Genomic DNA, 23064 nt, shown 5'->3' on the forward strand with positions numbered 1-23064 from the left:
TGGAAATGTTTAGACTTGAATCCAGTGAGCTCTGCAAAGGTCTCTGCCTACAACATCCAGAAACACTTCTAGTGAAAATTATTGAAGATTATGTTTCATTTTAAACACTGTGCATCGTTTAAGTGTTTCATATTTTTGTCATGTGTCTTGTAAGGTGTTTGGTATTCATACAGAACAGTTGCTAAGATAATTTCTCAGATGTCTTATCCTGTTGCTGCTAAGGTTTCTTGTACATCCTAAGTGAGAGGAATTATTGTTGTATGTCTTTAGTGAGATTTTTCTGACGTAGGCAACAGAAAAATGTGAACTGTGATCAAGGAAAACAAATGCAATGAATCTGAATTGAATTTGATCCAGTTCTAGTCATTAGTAGCTGATATAAGACAGGCTTTTGATTTCATGATTTAATTAGTTAGTAGGGAGACATGCTTCTGCAGAAAATCATTTTAACTTCGTATTTGCATGCTTTCCAATTGCAATAGCATGCATCAGCAGCTGCGTTTGATAGAACTGAACTGCCATTTCTGGCATGTCCACTGGCTTCTTGCTTGCTGTTTCCTAACATTTTCTCTTCTCTTGCATGGAAGTCTTGCCTGGACAAATTTTGATCACTTTCTATACTCATTTGGAGATTTCAGCCTTCATAGAGACAGTTCTTTGTGAAAAGTCAGGCCCAGTTTTGCATATAGAATCATAGAATCGCCAAGGTTGAAAAAGACCTCCAAGATTAATTAGTCCAACCATCCACCTATCATCAATATCTCCCACCAAACCATGTCCCTCAGTACAATATCTGGATGTTTCTTGAACACAGTGCAGTGTGCTGACATGTGAGCTGACAGTTTAGGACCTGCTGTGTGTAAAGGAGTCCTAGAGAAGCAGAATGCGGATACATGGTACTGAGCAGGGATGTATATACACCCCACTCACATGATGCCTGCTGCTACAGCAAGCATGGGTAGGACCTGCATGCACTATGCAGCCACATCAGACCTGTAAAAGCAGCTTGACACAGATAGGGAGAATCAGATTCAACTCGTGAGCTGGTTACTGGGCTGGTTACTCTGTGGTTGGGCAATATGTCTGGGAAATCCTGGAGACATGTGTGTTGTTGCCACACAGGGATGAAGCATCTGTGACAGAGATTGGCTGGTTCTTTGCTTATTGCATGAGAATACCTACGTAAGCAACTCTAACTCTACACTTTCAGTGTTCATTAGCCTTGGCTTTCTTCAGTGCTTCCTCAAAGCCTTTGGTCCAACTTTTGTATTGTATGCTTTTTGCAGGACTACTAGAGATTTTGAACTCTGCTACCTTTGGTGGCTTAATATATCTGTGAATACATTTTAGATATTTTAATTACATTTGGGATTTCAAAGAAATCCTGATCGTCTTCTGTGACAAGATCAGTCATTCCTCAGCCCACTAAGCACATGAATGTATGAACCTCTGAAGTGTAGCTGAAATGTTGAGGTATAGTTCCTTTCTCGACTGACTCATTTTAGCTGGAATTTAGCATAATCAGACACTATATATTTTTAGATTTACGTAATTATATAAGCACTGCTAAGACGACAAATAAAACCTTATATCATTATGAAACAGTAATAACAGTCCAAGAAAAACTCCAGCTTACCAGAAGAACATTCACTTATGGAAGGAAAGATAAATATTTCTAAGACTCACATCATAATTTTAGTCATATCTGAAAGAATATTTTTTTCTTTTCCAGTTTATCTTCTAGCTTTGTTAATTAGAAGTTATGATTCTTGCCCAGAGGAACTCTGGTTTCCACTTAGCTATAATTTCAGTGCATGCATGGAATGCAGCCCTCTGTGCAGAATGAGCATGCCGCCCTGTGGCTTTCTTATGGCTGGAGATGTGCTTGTCTGGTACTCAGTGAACTACAGGTGAAAAAAAATCACCACATCCTTCACTCTTACTGATATATGGGATAGACTTGTACATAGATAGGGCTAGTGGTATCATTTACACATAAGTGTGTCAAAAACATGTTTCCCTGTTAATGATGGTGCTTTTTGCATGCTTTTGATTCATTAACATTTTCATTTTGATTTTTCAGTCAAGAAGGGGTTCCCTATCCATTCTTTTCCTGAAATAATATAATACAGGGTTGAATTTTAGTATTAAGAGAAAAGAATCATCCTTTTTCAAGATGATAAGTTGTAAGGAATTTAGTTAGATTGCTTGATTGGAATGTTTTATTTAGAATAATGAGTGGATTTATAAAACCTTCAGCTTCCCCCACCCCCACCTGTAAAAGCAGTCAGAATAACAGATAGAACATACTGATAACAATTCTACCAGGAGCCGTTTTTGCTATGCAGTTTATTTTGTGCAATTGCAAAATTCAGGCATCCAAAAATTATAAGACAATTTCTCCCCAAATAATGAGATTTTAAGTAATAAGAATGTTGATGCTTTTTTTATTCCTTGATGTTAAAAACATTTGGTGTGACCTTCTACCTAGTCTATGTCGTATCTTGCTCTAAAAACAGCCTGTGATATTGTATTTCATTTGCCTTAAAAAAGCTCTGTGTCCCAGGAAACTCAGCAGATCTCTGTAACATAATCAGTTTCCATGCACTTTTACCCAAATAAAAAATATATATTTAAGTAAGAATCATTTGATATGTGCATTAAATTTATTAGTGTGCAGGTTTTCTTATAAATATGCCAATGTCTGTTTATACAATATGCATATTACTATTAATACTTAATGTTGTAAGCTAGGTACTGTATTTCTTCATTTAGCCTTGCCAGTCCCAGCTTTTCACAAAAGAGGAATCAAGTCTTCAGGTCACCCCAGAAATGACAGTATTAGAAAATAACAAAAGTTTACTCTTTTTTTTCATGTCTTTCATTTTTTTGTGAGGGTCTTCATAACTTATTTAATAGTTTCATCTTTTCATGCCTTTTGCAGAACAGGAACTAAAGTATTCCATGATACATATTAAATATCATAGCAGTGACAGGCTATGTTGACAGCTTGAAGTTGTAACTTCATTTAAAGCGTTCATGATTTCTATGCTGATAACTACATAAAATGATGTTGAAAGTGATGTAGAGGGAAAGATCTAGCAGCCATGCTACAAAAGGGCTTGAGAAACTGTTACAAAATCAGCATCTTTTCTTCAAATCAATGTCTTTTTTCTTTGTCATTTTAGGTATAGATTCCAGATTTTTGCATGTATTTAAAATACATGGAAGAAATCAGAATGAATATGAAATGAAAAGAAGGAGTAAAAAGCAAAATGTTATTTCTTCTATTTCCAGTTCATTGCATCTCGAATGAAGAATAAACTGTGCTTAGAATGGAGTTAAGCAGAGGGATAGTCTAGGATGTCTCATACTGTGTATAAATCAGAAACACAGGCATTTGCAATGCTTCTATGTTATGTGTAAACACAGTAAACAGTTTTGAAAAAAGTTACTTTTTTGAAAAGTGACTGAAAAGTAGATGTGAAAACCATTGCCCAGTCTATGACTTTGTGATAAATTCTATACCTGAAACAAATTTGCTCTGGTATAGTCTGCATGTTTCAGGCATATTTTGTGTGAATTATGAACAAAGATACGCTTAAACAACTGGTTACATTCTTCTTCTGATAAATCAAAATCAGTGCAAGTTTCAGAAATAACAGCAGCAGCACTGAGTTTTGTCCCCTGACATCCACTCCCCCACTGAAAATTCAGGGCCTGATTCCAGGCTGGCTGGAGCCAGACAAGGATTTCCATGCTGAACTAAGACTTGCATTAGGATGGCAGCACCTAAGTGAGTCATTCAAACTGTCCTTACACTCCCTTCTTTCCCCTGTGGGGATGCACATTTGTGGAATTATCAGTAAATGAGTTTTATGATCATTTTTAGAAATTCCTTCTCCTTGCAACAGATTTCCTCTTTTGTAATCTTGACCCTATACCTATATTTTAAATATATCTACATGTGTACGTATGTATATACATATCTCAATATATACCAAGGGCTTTTAAGCAGCAGTAACATAAGATTTGTTTAGTCCTTGTACTGAATACTGTTAGACCTTTGGATGTACTGAAATCAGAACTCCTGACTCGAGAACACCTGATCCTTGCAAAACTCCCAAATCAGACATTGCATCTCTGGCAGAATAGGTGCTTACTCTGTATTTACCAGTTAAGTGAAGGTGATTCTGATAATAAGTAAAACATATCTTGTAACTGAAGCTGTCTAATGATGCCTCTCAGCAGGATGAATTAGTTTCCAAAGAGCCCTGTGATAACTGCAGCTCAGCTACTTTCCTATATTCGATCCAGATCTTTTCAGGTCTACTTGGATAAATGTTTTAGGGTGTTGCTGCTGTTTTTCCTGCTGCATTATATCTTCCTGAAAAAAGTAATTACTGATTATAATACTTAGCATTTTTGGATTTTAAAAAAGCACATTTTATTGTTAATTAATTATTAGGTCCTTATCTACTGATCATCAATTATCAACTTATTTATCTTCATCACACCTCTCTGACGTTGTAGTGACTCCCCTTGTGTGGATGGAGAAATTTGAGTGGGTGAGATTTACCTGATAGCAGATTTTGATTCAGTGATGAAGTTCAGACCTCAAATTCTTCAACACATTGTCTTCAAATTGGCAGTTAATAATTTGATAAATGCATATAACTGAGTAAATGTGAATAAAAATTTAGCCAGTCTTCACTATAGAGGATATTTTTTAATTAGTCAGTTACTGATTGAATTTGATCTGCCTGATCCTAAAGCCTGCAGTTTGGATTTTCACATTACTTACAGTTTACATGATTGTTTCCACCAAGAGAAGATAAATTTCTTCCTAAACAGAATTGCTGAAGTTCATTTTACTCTCAGTACACACTTACAGACAAGTGGAAGTGATACCATGAGTAAACTGGGTCTTTGGACATGAATACCTCATACCCTAGTCTCAGGTTACAGTGCCATCAAGCACCTTGGTAAAACAGATGGATCACACTGCATTGTCCCAAAAGTCCCTGGAAAACAGAAAACATGAAACCAGGACCCACCTTGTCTCTATAGCACAATCTTATCTCTGTCTTTCTCAAGTGATGACACCCCTTGCTGCAGACACAACAGCTTCACAGATAGTGTGGGACACTTTGGAAACCAATGCCAAGGCACAGCCTTGAATGCTAAGCTCTTACCACTTACCTCTTCTCTTTGCTGGAGAGAATTTCCAGCTCAGATCAATAACAGTGGACAGGATAGACTTCACACAAGCCATCTCAATATTGGTAAATAGTATTTTTTCCTTTCTTCTCTGAAAATTACCTCTGGGCTCCTGCCTTCCTTTTGCCCTCACTTAAGCTTGAGTCCTTTGCGCAGGATGCATCCAGCCTGCTGGTCATTTCTATGCTGATGGGAGAGCTTGTATACCACTTCAGGCACAATCTACAGCATTAGGTTTTGACCAAAACCTTCCTTTATCTATGTGACTACTGCTCTTGTCACAGGCCCAGCTCTGAGGAACTGCCTTCGGTTTGTTCACACAGCCTGTGTCCAGCTGTGGCTGGACTGGAGGCAGAGGTTCTGTAGTTCAAACCATCACAACACAACCCCTGTATGAGAAATTATTTCAGCCTTTTTTCTGTTTATTTTCCAGGTTTTGGATATCCAGCAGCTTAAGCATAACTGAAGCATTTTTCCTAAGAACATAAAGCTGAGCTGGAGAGGTACCTCCAATTCACAGCCCGTGGCAGTGGCTATATGATTGGGAGAGGCAGGGAAGGAAAGGGGAACACGTTCAGATGGAAATAGCTAGTGTGGAGCTGTTCTCCCCTCTCAGCTTTGGCTGCTCAGCATTTTTTACTGAATTTGGCCCGGGATTGTGAGGCAGGAACCTCTGACCTAATCACTCATCAGCTTTGTTTGACCACACTCAGTCTCCTTCTTCAGAAAACATGATTACTGGTTCCTAAATGCTTCCTAGAGTCTTTCATCTTTCCTCTATTTAATTAATGCTAATTTCCTTGATGGTACTTCTAAAGTACAGTTGGAGCCTGGATGTAGATTATAGAGCACTTTACAATGTCAGCACTAAATCAGACAGAGACGATGAAGCAAATAAATATGAATTTCCTGAGACTTGTGAAGGGTAAAATTTTATCCTGCAGTGCATTAGTGCCCTTGAGATTGTAACACTATAAGTCATGGAGTTATCATGACAGTTTGTTACCTGGAAATCCTCTTCCTTTATTCCATATACTTACTTCATTTTTGTAGACAAATCAGTTTGACACATGTTAACCTGAAACAATAACTTTTGCCTTTCATAGAGTTTTCAGGAGTAATTTTTCCTGAAGAGCAAAGGGTAACAACTTGTTGAGAGAAATGAAGAGGGACTGAAACCATCTTCAGGAGTCTTATTTTGAGCCCAGTGCCTATCTGAGACATAAGTGAAGATCATTTTAAAACTAAAGAGTTCATTCAGCTTGTATGGTAACAAGTAGGATATCACTGAATCCATGCCAAGATAATTGCTCTCCATTTTAGTGATATTTACTTTCTGTAAGAAAGGTATATGGATTATTTTTTAATGTAATGTTAGACCACTCTGCAATATGACTCAAGCCAGATCATGCAGCCAGCATGGTTCCACATACTGTTTGGAAGACATATGGAGATATATGACCACTTGCACACTTTATAAGGTGTGTTTGTGGGTGTACATGCATAAGTACGATTGAAATTTGAAGATCAAGTTCTAAAGTTGTGTCCTAAATACTCTAAAAGCCAGACATGTCTCACTCTGAAACTCCAGTAGCCATTGCACTGCATTGTCTGATCACTTCCAGTGGAAGGCTGACGTGAAATACAGATGGTTTGGTTTGTTAGTGTATTCTTATCACTTCTGACTGATTATTGAGGGATCTAACCAGGGAATTCCTCATTCAATCATTAGCAGATTTCTCAGCTCTGCTATTCTAAACGGCATCTATCTGATGGCAATGCAGGCAATCCAGTACAGTTTATAATGACTCAGATTACAATTGTAATTCTCAGTTACAGGATTGGCTCAATTTCTATGTATCTCTTGTTACCGACAAAGACCTCAGTAGATCTTCCTAGCTAAAGTACAATACCTTCTAAAATTCATTCTAGGAACTAAAAAAAACAACAAACAAATATACCCTTTGCTCTGAAATAATACCAACTTCCTCATGCTTTTACCTGATTTTTTACATAAATTACAAAATAAGATGATCAGAGCACGGGTATATAAATTTAAGAAAAATGATATGATGAGCTTTCTCCAGAAATGTATTTCTGAGCCACTAAAAATGACAGTCATTTCATTTTTAAAAATAAGAGCTTAGTGTTGGTGACTATAGTACCCCAAACCTCAATTATTTTCACTGTAGATTATGACATGCACATTTTACAAAACCTATGTGTTGTTTAGTTTTAGATCCTTCTCCCTTTTGATGAAATACAGTAGCTGGCACTTGTACTGAAAAATTCATTAAGTATTTCCATATTGGCTTCCAGCTTGTCTGGTGTTTTTACTTGGCAGAATATAGTGCATCTTTGTGCTTTACTAATGGTCTTAGCTTCAGAACAAGTCCAGGTTTTATGCCACTGCAAAATTTTCTTACAAACTGTGGCAGAAACAAGAACTTGCATACGTATAGAAGACTGTTTTTGATGAAGTCGAGTCACTTTCCTTAGACAAAAGCTGAAAGAAAAATTTCCTCCATTTAAAGAAAGAATTAAATATTTGTTTTAAGTCCTAGACATTTTAGCAGTTGCAAAATTGAAAGGAATGTGGAAGGCTGTTAACCTTTTTGGCTACACAGACCTCCTTTTGACTGTAGGATGGCAGGTAACACTATGGCAGATGCAGAACTACATAGAAGGATTACTAGATGTGGGTGGTGCAGCCAAACCACTGTCAAGCATTAGTGAAGCCTTTCCAAGGGAGCTAGAGGCTCCAGGGATGGGAAATGTGCCATCCCAATCACTCCAGAGTTACCTCAAGATCTGAAGGCTGTGTGCTGTGTGTCTCAACATTTAATACCCTTACTGCCCTGGCATCCAGGAGTCCTCTAAAACAGCAGTGCAAATGCATCTCTGAGGCTTGAGTAAGACCTCTCCATATTTCACAGTGTGCTCAGAGCATGTGGAGGAGAAGAAAAGCAGCTGTGCACAGCTCTGTGTACAGGCAGAGGTTGTTTAATACTTTCTTGTGCAGAGGAGGATGTGGATCTGTCATCTTAATTCTCATTTGTACAAATTAACATGTCTTTCGAATTGAAGGCAATTGAGAAACTGCTTAGGAACTGCCATTTTTTAGAGATCTTTAAATTACAAAAAAGTTTCAAAGGAGATCTGCCTGATATTGTCACCCCTGAAGCAGAAAGGAATAAGTGTGTCCCTTGGTTTCAGCTGCAGTATGTCATAAGGCAAGGTAATGTCTTAAACCACTGGTAAAATTCTGTGAATTGTGGTACTGAAGCAGTGCAGAAGTTGTTACTGAAGTAATGACATGATTTCCTCTGTGCCATCTCCCTGGTTGTCTCTGGCAGCCAGGCACAGAAGAATTTTCTGACATTAACATTTCAATTTGCCATTGGACCATATCCCAAATGACAACAGGAAGATCTCATAGGACCAAGCATTTTATTGGCAGCACTTCTGGCATCCATCATTTAAGAAAGATTGTAAGCTGCAAGTACTGAGGACAAGAGTAGAGAAAGGCAGACAGATTGGTCTCCTGAATCCTATTTGTGAAATTCAGTACAATAAGAGACAAGGAAGGAGTCACTAGTTTAAACTGCCTCAAACAGATTCACCTTATTTATGTTTGTCACCACCTCAAATCTATGCTATTTCAAATGTGCTCTTCCCCACCCACTCACCTCAAACTAAAATCTATCCTCCTACCTCAAAGCTTCTAGGCTTTGAATATAGAAGACTGCTGTTCTCTGTTCTTTGGAAAAAAAAACCCAAAGGTCTCCTTCAACTCATATGAGATGAAAACTTACAGACTGACTGTTCCTAGCCTTGACCAGGTCACAAAATGAAAGTCAGACAAAAATGGGAGATCACATCCTAGGTGTTAATTTGGTAGAGAGAAGGTCTTGCAGGGGGAGAGGAAGAAAGTTATTTTTCCTTGCTTGTTTTGGAGCAAAATGTTGCCTAGTTTCTTTGTAATGTTCCAACTGGGAGAGGATGTGACCAACATGGATTCCAGCAGGAACAGGGAAGCCAGCAGGAAGAGGAAAGTAATTGTCCCCCTGTACTCAGCACTGGTGAGGCCGCACCTCAAGTACTTTGTCCAGTTTTGGGCCCCTCATAGCAAGAAAGACATTGAGGCCCTGGAGTGACAACAAAACTGGTGAGGGGTCTGGACTACAGACCTTATGAAGGATGGCTGAAGGGGCTGGGATTGTTCAGTCTGGAGGAGGCTCAGGGGGGATGTTATTGCACTCTATAACTACCTGAAGGGAGGTTGTAGTGAGCTGGGGGTTGGCCTCTTCTCTGGTGTAACTGGTGATAGGATTAGAGGGAATTGCTTCAACCTGTGCCAGGGGAGATTCAGGCTGGACATTAGGAAATACTACTTGTCTGAAAGAGTGGTCAGGCACTGGAATGGGTTGCACAGGGAAGTGGTGGAGTCACCGACCCTGGAGGTGTTCAAAGAATGTTTGGATGTTGTGTTGAGGGACATGGTTTAGGGAGAACTGTTGGTGATTGGTGGATGGTTGGACTGAGTGATCCTGTGGGTCTTTTCCAACCCTGGTGATTCTGTGATTCTGTGATTCTTATTTGTATTTCCTGACGGCCTTGCAGAAGTGAATGTCTTAAAATGATTTTGTGCAGAGTGGCTGCATAGTTAGCCTGGACCACCGAGGCATAAAGAAATGAAAAAGGAAGTAGCAGTGTTTTAGTAGAGAACATAACTGAATATGAAAAAGTGGGCTTTTTAGATCAAGAATTGCTTGGTTCTGACATAAGATCTGCAATAGAGGGAATAGCATGCCTTTGATGACAAAGCTAAAACATTTTCCCCGAGAGTTCCTTGCTCAATATTGCAAGAAAATGACTTTAATCTGCTTTAATTAGAAAGCTAGATAAAGATCCAGATCCAGATAGCTTTTTTTTTTTCTTCTTTTTTTTTTTTTTTTTTACTTTACTTAAGTGTGTTCTGAACATCAGCAGCCACTTGCTACAAATAACCAGAATTCGAGGAACTTGCCGAGTGTTCTTCAGCACCATCTACTGGCACTTCCCTTGTCACCACCTGGGCATTGCATCATCTACAGCTCTTGAGTCACTTTCAAGAATAAAGAAACGAAGTAAAATCCTCCAAGACACTGTCCATACATAATAAACCTAAAGACTAGCTCGGCTGAATTGGTGCTTAAATAGATACTGATTCTTACACAAAACGTAGTACAAATCAGCCTACCTACAAGCAATACATTTGACTTAATGGGAATAATGTCCCCTGGCAAAAGCATCATGGAGATAAGGTACAAAAAGACAAATAAGAGCAAAACATAACTCCTGAGGTGATGAGAACAGCTCTGTGCAGGGAAAATTGTGCAGGAGATGTATAAAGATATTAAATAGGAAAAGGGCCTGTGGAAGCAGAGACTGGACCAGTATGTATAAGCTGAGAGTTGTGTTTTAATAATGGCATTCTTGAACAAAATATGACATATTTTATTATTATTAATTTTATTATTAAATTATTAAATTATTTATTTATTATAATATGTTATTATTAGATTTTGTAATACTCCAATTTAAATATAAAACTGATTAAGAGGGAAGGATGACTGTGGGGCTCTTTTTCAAGAAGGCTTTAGATGAATGAAATGAACTCTGACCCCTCTGATTGCAGCAGCACTATGTAATCCAGTGGGACAGATACAGTACTGGGATTATTGGCAGTCTCTACTGTCTTCAGAAATGGTGACATGAAAGCAAAAATGAAAACGAAGTTTGGAGCATTTCTGCAGCTACTGTGAATCACCGGCATCAAAAGCATTTACTGATTTGCTGCAGTGAGTGAATCTTTCCCTCTCCTTGATGCCTTTTCTGACAGCAGAGTAAACCCAAAATGAAACACAACCACTGCCTTAACCCTAAGATGTATCAGTAATTTGGATAGTGCTCAATTTTCAGTGTACATTTCAGTATTAATTTCACTGATAAAAAATGATGCACCGAAGGCATTCCAGATAGCCACAAGTGAGCGAATAGTTGCTGCTGTTTCTGAGCATGAAATAATAACAAAGAAAAATGGTATAACAGGATGTGCATGGACCTCTAAATCATCTAGCCCAACCCATTGATAAGTTCAAATGGATCCAAAATCCATTGATAAGTTTTCTACACCTCACAACCTCCTCTTCTTAAAATATCTCTAATAAACATTATACTTGTAGCATCAGCAGAATGTTAAAAATTTAAACATTTTATTGTTTTAAGTATCTAATTTAACAGTACCATTACCTAAAAGATTGTTCGAAATTGTCAGTTTAGACTCATGAAAACACAATTGAGATAAAATCTCATTTAACATCAGTACTTGCCTATGCTATTGCTGCAACATTTCTAGTTTCACACAGGAAGCATCAGTGGACAAACAGAACAAGAGTAAAGCAAGACTGAATGACAAGCATGGTTAAGGAGACAAAGGCTTCAAATGACAAATGCCATTAATGTTCTTCTAAAATACAATTGATAAAGAAGGAACAAAGACATTAGAATAAAATACAAATGATAGATAAATTGTAACCAGATTTTTTTTCTAGAATTGATACAGATCAAGCTGTTTACTATTTTTATACTTCTTTAAAAAAAAAAAACTAAAAGAAAACTCTGGAGCATGCTTTGAGGATATGAAACATCCAACAGGTTCCTCTGTTGCAGTGAACTTTTATGATGTTTCCAAATTTAGTCATTTTAGCAAATATGATCTCAGAAATTTGCTACCGTACTTAAGATCAGAAGTTGGCAACACATGGTTCCAGATGGCTTTTATACAGATCCAGGATGCCCAGATAGAGCTGAAGAGCGTTTGGTGAACATATGGATGAATGAGCTGCTTGTAGATTTTGCAAGATATTGATAGCATCACTCTTCTGGCAAAACACAAACTACTTGTTCCTCTTTATAGGAAATGAAAGCACAGACAGAGACCATAATGTGCACCAAAGCATTTCCTTGTAAAGTGAATCCTGCAACTTAGGGACGGAAACATAAAACAGTGAAACTCCACAGCTGGAGTGCTGGGTTAGAACTTGGCCAAGAATTGAAAATGTAATGATATTATAACTCCTAAGAGCTACAAATCAGTGTGTCAGTCACTGTTTCAATTTGGTCTTTAAAAGCAATTCAGTGTGCTAACTGATTCAAAACTATTACGTCCTTTACTCTCTGGAGACAAGTCAAAACCTGATATAAAAGGGAAGTGTCATTACTTGGTCTAAGAGTAATCACAGACAGATTTGTAGAGCATTGATTATTACTACCTGAGTAGATGGCCTGTGATAATAACAGATTTTAGTTCTTATTCACTTAGAGCATTCAGGACATTGCACATGGTATACATATATCTTGCTAGTGCAAGCATAGTATGTTATGTAATGCAAGTGAAGAGTAGCAAAGCCCAGAATAAAATTAAGGAAGAGTAAAGTCTGCCTCCCACATACACATGTGAAGGGCAGTATTTTTTCACATGTATCAAGTTCATTCAAGAACTACAATGAAAAGAATGTAACTTTATGTTAATAAGACCAAAAACTTACGATAAGGAGTTTTTATAAATTATCCAGAGTAGAGACTCCTACCTCCAGCTTGTGTGGGCATATTGTGTACCCAAAGGATGAATATGCAGAAAGAAACAGAGCCCTAGCCTGTCCTCGTCCAATGCTGGGGGCCCAGCCAGCTGTCTCACTGCCAGGTGTCTGAACATAGCATAACATCATAAGGTAATTACAGCTGCATCCTAGTGACAGGAGCATTTTTTTGTAGATGGACAGGATATAGGAGGAACTGGAAGAATTTTCTAGTAAACAGTACTAGTAAGGGAGTGGTTAGGGAGATCCTATTGGGAAACCATAAGAAATACTGCCTTTGGGAAGAAAGTGAAGTTGGAAGTTTGTATTCTGAGTGATGGGTAAAGGGCTGTCTGCACTGCTGATAAAGTGGTTCTACAATCTCTACTAGCTGGCATTCAATAAAGTAGTTCATTCACTGAGTCCTAACCAGTAATTTAGGCTTTCAGCGTAGTTGCGTATCTGTCTTAGTCTGCAGATCTGCCCCTCAGTTTTCAACAGACCCGCACACTCTGGCACTTCAAGGCTCCGCAAAAGAGAAGGGAGTAAATACAAAGTTTGTAAAGCCCAGTTCAATCAACAGTGCTACTAAGTGTGATTTTATGAAACTGAAGAATAATCGGTGACATTGCCTGTTTATGTTGTAATGAACATTACACTTTATCCTGGAGGATTTTTCACACAACAGAACAAAGAGAATGGAGTCTCTTACATTTATTGCAACAGGGCTGTAATATATAATTTAATGACAGTACAGTGTTGGCAGCTATCTTGATCTCTCTTGAATATGGCACATAAAATAGACCTATTAAATAAGTTACCTAATGGAAATTTTGTCTCACCTGTAGTTGCTTGATCTATTTTAGACAATATTTGAGAGGAAAATGTACAACCAGGGCATGCTGATACTTTAGTATATCATAGCAGATGGTCATGGCAATTTGAAAGAATTCTGAATTTAGAGAGAAGTAGTTTTTGCTTTTATTTCCTAGCAACCTGTAAAAATTGGGATTTTTGTCTTGCTGTTGACTGTGCTCTACTAGCTATGAATAGGAGCTTTATTGCCTATGCTTCATTAACTATGAATCTGAGCTTTAAGTCTCAAAGGGATGACAAGCCAGCACTTAGTAAGCACTAAAATAGAATTGTAATACTATCCTAGAAAACAAAATTAAACAATAAAGCTAGCATTTTGTTGTCTGACAGCAATACTGCAAATTCCAAAAACATTTATTCAAAAAAAGGTACTAATTTATTAGTAGTAAAAATTTTCTTATTAACTACATCGTTCATCTGAACATTTTCAAGAGTAATTTTTTTTCAATTTTGTATATTTCTAGAGACCTGTAAAATGAGCAAAATAGTTGGAGATGCCCTGCTAGGATGGGTAAGTAACCTTTTCTGGCAGACTAAGTTGTTTAATATTCTTATTACTGTAGTAAGCTAGTTGCAGTTCTTGCTAAGGGTGAAGAATGGAAGACTTTCACAGATATTCAATAGAATTTAATACTGAAGTAAGAGCATAGGAGTAATTTTTAATAATGTTGGATGTATTCAACTTCAAAGAGTGGACATACTGAAGTCATTTAATTTAAAATGTACAGAATACCTAGCTAGAATATGCTCCTGATTGATTATTAGTCAATGGAGCATGTCAATGTGCAGTCTGCAAACCAATTACAAGAGTGTTCTTGAAACAATCAGGTAACAAAAATTCAGTCATACTTCTCACTGGAAGAAGAGAGGATCATCATTCAACCCCGGGCTACTTCTGAGCATGTCATAGGTTTATGAAAATAACTTTTGTTATGGTCAGAGTATGTCAAATGCAGACTGGATTGCTAAAAGCCAGTTAAAAAAGGCTGCCTTCCCTGTGACAGAAAATGGAAAGACACCTGTTCAACTGTAGTTTGACTGGGAACATAACTGGTGAGGTACTCTGATAGAGACTGGGAGGGCTGGACCTAGACTGCAAACCTGAAGGGTCTGGGCATGTTTTCCAGCTGTGATGGATGTGGAGAAATGTCTCTGTAAGAGAGAGACTAGTGTGTTGTTAAAGTGAAGGTGTCTTCTTTCTATTTTACTTGTAGACAACCTCCTATCTAGAGCAGCCATCCACTGTAGTGTCCTAAGCAAATGTTCTGACTTTCTGCGTTCTTCCAGAAGTCTTAAAAGGTGCTTTTGGATGGAGGCTTTTACAGACACAGCACAATGTCATTTCCAAATGACTGATTACTGTTTCTTCCTGAACTCATCATCTGGTGGAGTACTCAGGGGAGCAGGTACAGGCTGAAGGAAAGCTGAAATAGAAGCATGCCACAATTCTATAAGAACAGGGATTATGTGGTTCTGTGTGCAGCAGTGACTAGGGGAAATTAATTTCTGTTGACAAAAAGGAAAATCTGGGACTTGGGCTAATGACAAAAATAATGTTATTCTTCACAGAGAGGGAGAACTTAAAATGTTGGAAAGGTCAAAATCTCCTGCCTTCATATCCTTAATTAATACCAGAGTTCACACCAATGCTGGTGGTAGGCTGGGAGAATAAGAAGCAAGGGGGAATTAGTGCTTATGGAAAGTTATCTCCCATATCTGAGGCTGAGAGTGGTTATTTCATTGAAGGGGCAAGACAGAAAAAGTGTGAAAGGAAATACTGAGGTAGCCTAGATGTAAAGGTTATCCTGTATAATGTAGCGACTCATGATTTCAAATACACAAGTAAGATGGATTTCAGTGTATTATCACCTGCTTGGCTGATACTGGACACATGCACTCAGGAGAGGTAAAAGTTGAATTCAAGCAGATGGTGGCTTAGTGTCATACAAGGTTTTGAAAGAGGTATAAGCCAGGAAATAATAGAACCAAAATATATCTGTGAAATGTTAATCAACAAGCACGTTGAACTTTTCTGTGGTTATCCAGGGAGGGACTGGTAGATCAAACAGCAGTTTGGCTGTGTGAGGAGCACTGCCTGGTAAGTGTGGGGACTTCGGCAGTCTTCTGTGTGGGAGACAGCAAAAATTGCCTAGAAGAAAACATCATGAAGTGCTATTTTCAAACATTTCAGTGACTCCACAGAAGCCATTTGTGGCTATGACCGCTTTCATATTATTTTACTGCATTTTTCTGTTTCAACAAAAACATAGATTGCCTGTCTGCATGTGGTGAACTGCAGATGTGGTAGAGAGGAGGAAAAGTTCATTTCAAACTTGCAAGTTGAAAAACTTCATGTAGCATTAACTTATTTTCTCTTAAAACTAAACATGCATTTGTGTGCTTTTAAAAAGTGCTGATTTAAACTGTTTTTGTTTCTGATCTGGGAACTCAAAGGGCAGTCTTCTGAACAAATTTCTGTTCTTACTGAGCTATTATTACACCTTAGAGACTTGAACAGTTCTAATGTGTGAATTTGAAGGTAATTTGACAAGACATGCGGAATCTAAGGTGGCAAAAATGTAGGGAGAGATTCATTTTCCTGCAGAAAAAGAAAAGGTTCAGAGTATAACCTGACTTGAAATGCCAACTCAGCAACTAGGTGCCACAAAAATTTATTTTCAAACACTGTGGCATCTATTAATGGCAGGAAACCTCACAAAAGTTAAAGAATGTGAGCGAGTTGTGCACAGTAAAGTCCTGAATTCTGTTTCAGGCTCTGGCTATGGCAGTTTCTGATCTGTACACAGGAAAAGTGTGATAGTCTCCCATGACAACCAAATCCAGCAGCACGAGTGACAAAAATAATGATGATCTGAAAGTCCTACTTATTAGCATAGACAACCACCACACTAAGAGCTCTCCCAAGAGTCTTGGCCTTATATTTTGTTTTCTAGCATGTCCTAAAAGGCCAAGCCACCAATTTGTCTTGGCTATCTTCTATTCTTGCCTACTGATGCCAGCACAGCCTTCATCTGCACTCTCTCATTTTGCTGTGACGCTGTGGTATCATGGTGAGGATATCAAGATATGTAAATTTAGATATCTAAAAGTGGGAAATGGTTTTGCATTCCATTTATATGGTTATCCAAAATGACTGCCATACCCTGGAAAATTACTTTTGGGTGCTCGTTCTGGCAGTGGGCAGCTGCAAATGCTCTTGAGTTTTCCCTTTCTCTCTCAGAACACACTGTTGGAAAACACTGGGTGGCCAGTGATGTTGGCAAATGAATGGAATATTTCAGACGGAGTGTACAGAGATGAGGAGGTGCGATGCAAATGGGTAATTTAGAAATAAAAACTAGGTAGTTGTTCTAAAGTAATAGTCCTGATTCATCACCTGTAAAATCCTTTCACCACATCTAAACCAATGGCTTCTTTGGAACACCTGCACTTTGCTATTGTAAGCTCATCGGAGCCAGAAAATTCTTCCTCTGGAGGCAATTTATTACCCATGTAATGGATGCAACTCTGTTGAATGTGTAGCATACTGAGGTTTGGCTACCAGCTTCACTCTTTCAGCATAAAGTGAAAATTCTGAGTTTGTGGGTTTGGAGGAATTTCTCCTATTGATATGGAAAACTGAGAATTTAACTTGGAACTTCTTTGGTTAATTCCTGCTTCTGTTTATGCTCTTAACATTGGAAATTAAGTTCAAATGCATCCAATAACAAATTCCCTTCTTCAGAGGCAGATCTCACTTCTCTTTTTGATGGGATACCATTCCCCAAACAAAATGTCTATGCGTCTTTTATCCCCTGAGCAAAAAGTCCATCTTTGATTGCACTGCTATCATTATTTAACATATTTTTTACAGATTAATGTATTTTACAGATGGGAAAAGTGAAGGTCTGAGAGGCAAAAAGGGAACTTATTCTGTTTTACTGATGTAGGTTAAAATTGCTGCGAATAATTAAGAACCTATGAACATTTAGAAAATGCACATTGAACTGTGTACTCACAATCAAATGATTTTTCTAAATCAGACTTGATTTTTCTAAGAACGAATTGCATTTTATTTCCTCATTTTCAGAGCACACTTTTCAAGACTGTATGCCTATTAACCCGAACGATTAGAGAACTTCTTAAACTATAAATCACTTTACCTTTCCTTCCTAGATATTTACCTGCAAATGTATTTCTGTATCATTTCATATTCTAAGTTCCATAGGTATCAAAGCACTGGAAGACTGTGGAATGACTGGGTACGTTCTGCAGACAAAATTGCTCAGGAATTACCATACTGCTCACGTCCAGCTGGTATCCGACGATTCAAAAGTATCTACAAGAAATTTTGAAATGCATAGTTATAAAGTGAAATATACTCCTGTGAAACAGTTGTGACAGTGTCACTAGTCTTCAAATTTCAAATATTTCAAAGTGACCTGATAATACATAATTTCTTTGTTCTAGTTCACCTCAAGGTGATGATGGCAAAGATCTTTTTATTATACACTCCACAATTGCTTGATCATTTCATTATAGTTTTTGTGATATTATTCTTAGTTTTGAGGAAGAGAGGTAGAGCATGCATGTGAATCTTTTTTATTTAAAATCCAGGTCTGCTTCAAGTCTTTTAGACAGAAAGAGCATTCTGCTGAAGACCCAGATCTGGGTCTGAATGTCACAGAAAGCCCTTGTTATTTTTATTAGGAATCAAGAACTTAAGTGAATAACTAACCATCTATAATAAATGTTTGATTCAGTGAAAAATCCTTGCTAGAAGAATGAAGAAATTTAGTTCATCTTCAGTTGGTTTAATTCAATATAGGATCAATCAATTTACTGATACTGATGTGTTGCACTCAATGCAAACTTTACTTTGCTTAAACTGTGAGTTAGCGGGATTTAGTAAAGAAAACCATGGCTAAAAGTAACTCAGTTTGTTGCTTTCCTGGTAGCTGGTCATTTTCTCAGTTAACTGTAGCTCAGAGAGGTTTCTGTCTTCAGGCTAATCCCCATCATCCCATCATGTCCAAAAAGAAGGGATAGATTTGTTTCTTCTCTCCCTACCTCTTCCTCTGTAAATTCATGCTGGGATTAATGTCATTGCAAACCTTCTGGGGCAGTATTGGGTCTGCAAAGACAAAGAACAGATATTACTATTTTTGCTATGAAGTGTAAGTTTGTATAATGTAGAATGGCAGGCTGTTTGTGCAGTGGTACAAATAAGTAAAATGGAGGAAAATATCTCAGAAGCTTACACCAGACCCTGCAGCAGGTAAAATTATTACCAAAAGGTCTGAGGAAAAAATTATATGCTTTTGGGGTTGGGGGAATTTGAACAGGGCTTTGATGTATTTGCACAGTTTGTTGCTATCAGGAGGTGAAGAACAGTAATAGTGCACAATGCTAATCCAATTCATCTCTTGAAGGTTGTTATTAAGGTCAATACTGAAAAATGGTTAGCCCAAAAGGCAGGCATGTGGTTATCGGAATTTTCTCATTCTGTAAACAAAGTTGTGTATCTCAGATTTCACAATGATGGCTTCAGTTATGTCCTTTGAACTAAAGTTAGTACTTTAGAAGGAACAAGTTGTGCTTCAAGATCTTTTTTTGTCAAATACATATAAAACTCCAAAGCTATAAGGTTTTTTTTTGTTTGTTTGTTTGTTTGTTTTTTAATTTACAATGGAACTTCATGTTGTAATTTCATGCTGACTACCTGGATGCTCTGTATTTCACATCTGGATTACTGAGGTTCCTTTTCCAAGGCTTATAATCAAGTCAGCTGCAACACTTACATTTGCTATCAGTGAGGGTGACTGCCCCATTCCTGTCCCCGGGACTCTTAAAGCACAGGCTTCCAAAAACTTCAGGCTACAGATAACAAAAAGAGAGAGAGAGAGACCATGATAGAAACTGTGGAATTCCCCCTTCCATGCAAGCTTCAGTTTGTTTCCCGATATAGACAGGAATAGAGAAAATTGGATCTGTCTTGATTTTGCTTCCTGCACACTTCAATTCTTATTTTAGTTTTTCTATCGGTTCTGCCAGTGAAAACATTCTTACCCAGACTCTCAGCACTGACACCAGGAGTTATGAGAAACCTAACACATGCTAGGTAATCCCAATTAAATCTCAATGCTGTATCATTACCTCATCCATCTTCAAGCTGTTCTTTTCCTCCTGGCAGTGGGTTCAAAAGACAGCACCTGGCTGTGTGGAAGTTCTGGCACCAGGTAGGTCCATGTCTGGTTTGGTGCTGGGGACGGTGCTCGGGGGACAGTGACAGGAGTCACCTCACAGGGAGTAAAACTTCCTCGTGCCTGAGGTGGGCAGTGACTGACTTGGTTTTTCATCAGTAGACATTATGTTTTGTTTTGCCACCTATCTCTGCTCTCCTGCATTCCTGAGTAGGGCTGCCTTTACTCTTACTCCTTACGGTGTGGAGGAGGTGGCTTTACCCTGACTTCCATCACCAGCCTTTGTCAGTGCAGAGCACTTGTCTTGGCACCAGCAATTATACCACACAAAGTAATTACCAAATATTTGGGAAGAATTAAGCTTACTGTCCATATACAGTGGAGCCACTGTGCATTGGACATCTTTCCAAGAAATTTTACAAAGTTCTGAGTATCCTTGTTCTGTTGACCTCAGAGACTACAGGGGTATGGCTTACATTTTTATCCAAGCTTGCCCACATGGAAACCCTTCCTGTTTGTCCTCAACGTATAGGAGATAGGTGTCTGCTTCAACATTAAGTATGTGCATTGTCTCATCCTCTGTTCTATGGAGATGCAGCATTTCTCAACTTTTAACGTTGTGGTTGTTTGTTCTTTGTTTGTTTGCCATGAAAATCCATATGAAGTGCTATTATCTTTTTTTCCCAGAGTGAGAACAAATGTACAGAATGGCTAAAAGATTTACCCTGGTTTAAACCTCCAATTCCCAAATTCCAGGCTGCTTCCATGCCTGACCAGGAGATTCTCCCCTTCTGTGCTCACATTCAAGCAGGTAAAGGAATCACTGTTGCGTCTGCTCTTTCCATACAGCCACACCACTGTGTATCTCCACGCAGGGCAGAAACATACCTTAAATAAACTTCTCAGTGGTTAGTGAGTAAATCTCTCTGACCATCTTACAGTGTTCTTGTGCAACGACACAGAAGCTGGTACACATTTTCTCTCTTATTAGTTTACCTCCAGGAAGATGAGAAACCACAAGGAATCTAAATGCTTTGAACATGGGCTTTGCATGGAATTCCTACCCTCTCCTCCTGTAAATCCTTGAAAACCAAGTTATTTTCAGAAATCCCCCAAGAATCTTTTCATCCGATAGATGAGATCATGAATAATAGCTTTATTGATAAGATGTGGTTGGTCACCCATTCAACAGCAAAGAAAAGTATGACAGTGCAATTTTTCAGCCAGACCCTCCAGACATTTTTTATCCCACTATGAAACATACTGGCTTCCCTCTGGCATACATGAATGAATGAACTGTGCAGTCCTTTGCCACTGCCAAGATCCTTTTTATCCTGCTTTGTAGATGAAAGGATGAGGAATCCATGGGTCTGCTTTGCATCTCTCACTGCAGGCACCCTTTATCACCAAGAAACACACCAAGATCTGGCTATGATTTTAGGCACAGGCCAATTCACTGTGCTCTAGCTCAGGTCAAAGCCCAGCAGGCAGCCAGCAGCTGGATCTGAGCCTCATGAGTACTTGAGGCAGTTGGGCAGTTTTTCAGCCAGAACACTCTAAGCCATGGTTACACTGGCATATGTGCCTATTTATGGTGTCATTGTTACCAAGCCACTGAATACTGTTGCATGTCTTTATCTTTTGTTAAGTTCCACAGCTGAACACCAAACTTAACAAAGCCTCACCTTTGGATTTTGAACACCTCTCCACATGGCTGCAAGTATTTTCAGCAGGTTCTGTAAATTGGGTCATGCAAAGTGCCTTAAGTGTGAGGGTGTCTGTGCTTACTAGGCACATTTCAAAATCTTGGCCAGGGCCTTACTATGTACTGTATTATATCAATATATAAGAATATGAACTTTCAGAAGTAATCCAGGTGTGATTAAGATCCACACAGCATCAATATTTCTGATGTTGTATATTATACATTTAGCACAATTATGGTGGGATTATAGGAGCTCAAATATAACATGACTTCTGAGGAATGTCCTTTAAAAAGGTTTGGAAGCTCCTCCTAATTTTTCTGTGGATTTTCCTGAAAAGTTATATTTATATTGCAACCTCATTGCTGAAAACATCTTTTCTATTTCAGAGCTTGTTGTTAGTGCAAAAGATAACTCAGAAGAAAGGGAGGTGGCACCATGTTTTTAAAATATCACATGAAACTGAAATATGAAATTAAATATCATATATGGGAACAGGAGCATTGCAGCACCTCTTCAGGAGTGACGTAAAGCTCAGAAAGTAGCTGAATTCTGAGGCAATAGCTGAAGTCTGGGGGAAAAGCTGAATTCTTATTCACTTCAAATTTCTGGGTGAATGACTGAGTATTTCTTGTCCATCTGCTTCCCTCAGTTCTTAACCTACCTTACACACGTATAAAAACATCTACACATAAAAAAAAATGACAGAGTTCTGTTTGGTTTTATTTTATTTTAAAGAAGATTCTATGTTGTCTTACTGAAACTGGAACAAACCTGACTAACTGAAGTTAAGTGTTCACATTACTTAGTTTTGTTATAATAGTTCAAAATAAAATCTGCAAATCAGGTTGAATGAAAGTGCAGGCTCTTGGCTATTTTGCTCTGAGGCTCATTCTCCGCATAGTCTGTTCAGTGCAGCAGAGATGGCTTTGTTATTACTGACCTAATGGGTTTCAAGAGCCCAAAACTTGTTTATGTTGAGAAGAAATGTTTCTGCAAAATGGATTTTTCCTTACTGTTTCAAAAATACTTTTTCTCAGAGCAGCAGAAAAAGGGATGATTTAAAGGAGATCTTAACAAGACACAATGCATTATTTAAATCCTCATTTCCTTTACTGCTTTTTATTTCTAATTCCACATGCAGCTTCAGTGGATACAGACTCCAGCCTTCATAGGCAGCTCCACTTCCTAATTGCTGAAGAATCTGGCCCTACCAACACTATTACTTTGAGCAGGAAAGAAAATATCCTGAAAGGTGCCCCAGGATAAGGGAATGGGAGAGTAAGTGTAAATAGAGCAGGAGGCTGGGCAGACCAACAAGAAATGTTTAACATTCCACACTCTCCACAAAGGGCAGGTCAAGAAAAGGGAATGAGTGGTTGGGATGAAGCACATGCCACAGATATTTTTCAAGCACTGTTCAGCAGAGTATATCTGGTC

At 38.3% G+C, this 23064-nt stretch overlaps 1 protein-coding gene across 1 annotated transcript in view; it reads left to right on the forward strand.

Moving 5' to 3' along the window:
- Window positions 1-23064, forward strand: part of RMDN2 (regulator of microtubule dynamics 2) — a 155358-nt gene that overhangs the window by 60536 nt on the left and 71758 nt on the right. Inside the window, exon 3 of the mRNA XM_090135275.1 lies at window positions 14183-14229. The gene's annotated coding sequence lies outside the window, so the exon portion shown is untranslated. The remainder of the gene's footprint in view (window positions 1-14182; window positions 14230-23064) is intronic.

The sequence above is a fragment of the Phasianus colchicus genome, chromosome 2 (assembly GCF_987193195.1).
Source record: "Phasianus colchicus chromosome 2, bPhaCol1.hap1.1, whole genome shotgun sequence".
NCBI lineage: Eukaryota > Metazoa > Chordata > Aves > Galliformes > Phasianidae > Phasianus > Phasianus colchicus.